Raw genomic sequence first — 5,778 nt, forward strand, 5'->3', positions numbered from 1 at the left:
GCTGAGCGTGATCGAGTTCTCAGGGACCTGCTCTGCTGGTCGTGGAGAGAGGCACAGCCGGGGGGGGGGCACCCGTGGCCCAGGCTCCCCACGCACAGCGAGGCCGTCGGTGGCCCAGACCCCCCGCACACACGCTCCCTGTCCTGCTGGAAGCCATAGCCACCCTGCCATCTTGGTTAGACAGTGTGATTAGGTCTCAGCTGAGAGAGACGCAGACTGGGCTGAAACAGGCCCCGGTTCTCTTTATTGAATTGGGCAGGCAATATTGGATTTATGGGACACAACTTTCTGATGACAAAAATGATCTGTGTGGCCAAATAAAGATGAACGAAGCTCAGAGCCAACTCAAAAGGCAATTTTGGCCACTAATCCACCTCCCGGGCTGCTTATCGCACCCTAGGATGGTGTCATCTTGTAGTGTTGGGATATAAAGTGCCCTTTTGGATTTTTCTTAAGCCGACATTAGAAAATTGTGTATAAATTTAATCTCAGCTAAAAGGTAAAGATAGTCCACAGCCAAAGGGCAAGGCCACCATCATGCAGCAACCGCTGTGCTTTATGTCCAATCAGACGCAAAACACGAGGAGAAAATATGGTCCTCTCGACTAATCAATTACATTTGAGTAATTGATCGTATATTATTATTGATGAAAGCCCGTAAGATGTGAGTTAGAAGGGACTAGGTTCTCAAAAGATTAGATTTGTATACGAAAATGGAAGGAAAAACATGACTCTCATAAAATCATTTGAGAGTGGTTTACGGTTTAATGCGTGGTGGGACAGGGAGGCCGGGCCGGAACGGCTTCTGTCATCTGCCTGTGTGTGGGTGTGGCTGGCCCACAGGGGAAGAAGGACCGCAGACGCTCAGCGGAGAGGACCGTCGTGAGGCCACGGGAGCTGTGGTAGGGAAGGAGAGGCGCGGCGGGACGGGCTCAGAGGCCCACAGCCGTGGGACAGTTGAAGGAAGGAAGGTGCCCCGTTTCAGGAAGTGCTTTCTCACGAAGGGAAGTATCTAGACAGTCATGGCTTTTGGTGGGCAGCCAGGGACATGCTTATCCCCTGCCCCGCCCGCCACTCCAAACGCACCCCCGCCCTTGACAAGCCTGTCCCTTGCACAACACCCAAATCAGGGGCCCGCTGCACTCATCCCCCTACTCATCATTCACTCTTAGTCGTTCACGGAGCATTGAGGACTTGCAAGGAACTGTGTGCAGTGGGGTGGCAAGCTGGGTGGACGCCAGGCGCCCCAGGGGCCACAGATGAGAGGAGGCTGAGGCCCGGCAAGTGTGACAGCATCCCACCACTGAGGACGGATGAGGGGCTCCGGGAGCTCAGAACCCCTCACCCGCAGCCTGTAAGTCCTCTCAGCTCTGAGCTCCCCCCAGACCAGCACCTGGGGTCACTCACACCTCAGCCGTGGGCGATCCTTCCACCAAGCCTTCTCCCTGACCTGTTGTTTTTTTTTTAATTGAGATAAAATTCACATAACATTAAATTCACCATTTTAAGCATCTTGAAGTACATAATTCATTGGGCTCTAGTAGACTCACAGAGCCGTGCGGCCACCACCACTGTCTGATTCCAGAATATCCCCATCACCGGGAGGACCCCCTCCCATCAGCAGTCACCCCCTGCCCTCCCTCTACTTGGCGAAAGCAGCACATCCGTCCTGGGGCATGAGATCTCTCCAAGTAAGCAGCTTCCTCCGGGTTTAGTTTTCATAATTTACATTTTTCTATCTTATATATTGAATTTATATTTTTCTGGGAAAGCACCTCTTTTCCTCTAGGCCTTCAATTTTATGGCCATAGAATTCATTTAAAATTCTTTTAAAGATATTTTTAGATCTCCTCCAGTTTTTCAGTTGGGTGTGTTTTCTCATTTTTAAGAGTATTCTGTGGGCTTTCTTTGTTTACTAATCAGGTTTATGAGAGATTTGTCTCTTTTGTTGATTTTTTTAAAGAACCAGCTCTGGGGGTGCCTGGGTGGCTCAGTTGGTGAAGCGTCTGCCTTCGGCTCAGGTCATGATCCCAGGGTCCTGGGATCGAGCCCCGCATCGGGCTCCCTGCTCAGCGGGGAGCCTGCTTCTCCTTCTGCGTGCTGCTCCCCCTGCTTGTGTGCTCTCTCTCTCTCTGACAAATGAATAAATAAAATTTGTTTAAAAAAATAAAGAATCAGCTTTGGGGCTTATTAATACTTTTACTGTTTTGGTCTGTTTGCTATTTACAGAATTTCATCTTTTGTCTCTAATTTTCTCCTCTTCTTATCTTGTGGATTTTATAAAAGGTGATGGGTCAGTTCCTTGGCTCTCTGTCTCCCCCATCAGTGATGGTGCACCTGCTTTACCTGCTTCTGGGCACCAGCCACCACGGGCCACAGAGGAGCTGTCCTCATCTCCTCTCCCCCAGTAGCTTCCTCCCACAGTCCCCTTTCCTTTCCACTCCATCAATGTCGTGCAGAGTCTCAACGTCTTCCAAAATCCATCCTCCCCTTTTGCTATGGTAACTTATGGAGCCCCCCATTTTTATGGAGCACCCTCCCATCCAAGACAAAAACTACAACTCCCAGCATTCTTTGAGGCAGGCCTGCCCACATGACTGAGTTCTGGCCAATGAGATGTGAGCAGAAGTGATGGCGTAGAGGGGAAGCTTCACCCCAGGATGGTGGAACAGCAAGTGGATGGAGCCTGGGGTCTCATAAAACATCCTGCTGTCTGGCCACCGCCTAGCCCAGACTTCTGTCCTGGAAACTAACTTCCACCGTGTTACTCCACCCTGTGTTGATTCTCTGCCATGCAGCTAAATCCAAATGGTAAAGGGGTTTTTTACCCTTATTTCTAATTTGTCTAGGCTATGGCTGGAGATAATCTCCACCTTTTAAATTTTTCTTAAGATGTTCTTTGAGATGAAGCATATTATCAATTTTTACAAATGCTCAGTGGGTTTTGGGAGGAATGTGCACTCTCCACCTGAAGTAAGCAATGCCTCATACACATTCGTTAAACTGAGTTTGCTGGTTCCGTGCGTGACTCTGTTTCTCTAAAACCCAGCTGACTGACTGAGCCACTGGACTGGTCTGATTCCCAAAATGACACATCGCAGTTCCTACAGGAATTCTGCCTGTATTTTTAAATGGCTTGGCTTTACATCGTTAGCCACTAAGTTGATTAGTGTATAATGCAGATTTATTATTTTATCTTGGTCATAAATTGTTTGATCCTCCAATGTCTTTCTCTTCCATTTACTGTGTTTGATCCCCAGTCCCACCTCCTCTGCCACCGATGAAGCCCTTGTTGTCCGGGCGTCTGCATTTCTTGGCTTCCCTTCACGTCCTGTATCACTTGCTTTCAAGCGTGCTTCCTTGCAGTACACGCTGCCTTTTTTTTTTTTTTTTTTTTTTTTGGTAACTCAAATTGGTGGTTTCTGCTTTCTTAGTGGAGGATTCAGCTCATGCACATTTCTGGTGGTCTGCATTTTATTCCTTCCGTGTTCTTGTGCATTCATTCTATTTTCCTTACTGTGAGATTTTTCGCCTTTTCCTCACTTCTGCTGCGGCTCGTGATGCTGTTCACCCTCCTGTTCTCCTCGGCAGCGTCTGAGAGTGATGCTGGGCCACCTTCCCTTTCCCTACCTCCAGATTCAACTGCCAGCTCTTTTGTAAGGATGCCTACCAGCAGCGACACCCTGGAGCGTGCACACTCCCTTTGGAACCCCCTCCCTCCAGTGTGCAGAGAGCCGGCCCCCTGGAGGAGAGCTCACCCGGCTCCCACAGCCAGAGCTGCCCCGTGGGCCCTGGGGGGCTCCCTGCTTCTCACTGATTCCCGAGGTCCCCACCATTCTGACATCCCCTTCAGTCTCACGGTGAGCACAGCAGGTGGACCGTAGCTCTTAGCCTCCTCCTTGTGGGGGTTCTGTCCTAAGTTCTATCAAAAGAAAAGATCATAGGAGCCACCAAAACGGTCCCCTGCTGGCCAGAAATAGGAAGCCCAACCTGTCCCCACCTGACCCTCCCACTCTGCCATGGTCCACTGCCCACAGCCACCCCCACACCTCTCAGGCAATCTCTCTCCTCATCCTGGCCACCCCCACCCTCACCCCCTCCCCGGGGCCCAGGCCTCAGCTCCTGGAATGAACAGGTGCCCCGTTGAGCTCTTGGCCTTCATGCCCACTCGGATAGGCTCTTCTCCAGACAGCTGCGGACAGCAGGAGCCTCACACAGGTGCCCTGCAGGAGGCACTGAGCAGCCAGCAACACGTTCTGAGGTCCCGGGCAAGCGGTGCCAGCTCTCTGGGCTGCACCCCCATCAGTAAATCGGGAAGAGCAGTCTGCTTCACACTGACCTGGTACACAGTAGAGCCAAATACACGATGACCTTCAGAACCGCTGGACACAGGGGTGAAGGTAGGTCAAGAGCCCCAAAGGATGTCTGACAAACACTCCGGATCATGACCGATACACACATGCTCGCTTTGTGAGCCGCTGTGTCCCGGCCAGACTGAGGACCTGAGCACGCCCGCGCCCCCGCTCCACAGAGACCCCACCCCCTGGTGCTGGGAGCACACCAGCTTCTCTCAGCTTGCCCGGAAGCCTTCTGAGATGGCAGAGGCCAGGGCCAGCCATCAAACCGTGCTGATGTGCCAGTAGGGGTCATGGTGGGGGTCAGCTGGGGTCAAGGCACTGCGCACATGGGATCCCCATCCGGGTGGGGGCCCCAGTGGTGCAGCCAGGAGCAGCAGGGAAGCTGCCGTGTTGCAGACGATCCTTCTGTGATGTGTTGAACTGCGTTCCCCCAGAAGGTATATGTTGAATTCCTCACCCCCAGTATCTGTGAACCTGACTGTATTTGGAGATGGGGGTCTTCCTAGAAGTGATCAAACTAAGATGAGGCCGTTGGGGTAGCCCTGATCCAATAGGACTGGTGTCCTTTTAAGTGGGAAAGCAGGAAAGTAAGGCAGACAAGCATTGACAGAAGATGGCCCGCGGATGTGGGGAGAAGCCAGCTGTTTATGAGCCAAGGACACAGGCCTGGCGTGCATCCTTCCCTCGTGGCCTCAGAGGGCACCACCCCTGTCTACACCTTGACCTCGGGCATCCAGCTTCCAGGACGGTGAGAAAACAAAGCCCTGTGCCTCGAGCCCCCAGCCTGTGGCACGTTGTTACACAGCCCTACCTGATTAGCACACCTTCTTTGCCAGTGTTCTCTGCTGGGCCGCATGCCTCCCTGCCTCAGGGATCCTAGGACCCATGGACCTGCCTGACTATAGAGAGATGGGCCAGGTGGAATCCTGTGGGGAGTTTGGGGCCTGGGGGTGGGTCTCTGGACCTGTGTTGGTGGCATCATAAGGTTGAGAAAGGAGTTAAGGGAGATGCTTCGTGTTGGAGGTAGGGCCCCATCAAAGCCCGGGAGCCTCCAAGTGTGACCCTTGGGTGATGCTACAGTCCCTGAGTTCTCACCAGCTCTCCTGCCCTTGAGGTCACCTGCTGCCCACCCCCCACTCCTCCCGGCCAGACTCTCCTGAAAACTTTCTCCTTTGCATCCCACCTCCACATACTCCCAGAGTCTCTGCTCCTGGCTGGCCCTGCACCTCCCTCCCCATGTGTCACCTCCCTGGGAGCCTCAGTGTCCCCATCTGTAAGGTAGAGGGCCCCTCTTGCTTTGGGGCCTCAGGGTCCACCCCACAGCTGGCTGCCCACGGGACCACCTGCCCCGGGGCCATTCGGGTGGACGAGGCCGGCGTGCCTCATGCCCAGAGCCTCTCACCATGGCCGACACTAAATA

The sequence above is a fragment of the Zalophus californianus genome, chromosome 2 (assembly GCF_009762305.2).
Source record: "Zalophus californianus isolate mZalCal1 chromosome 2, mZalCal1.pri.v2, whole genome shotgun sequence".
NCBI lineage: Eukaryota > Metazoa > Chordata > Mammalia > Carnivora > Otariidae > Zalophus > Zalophus californianus.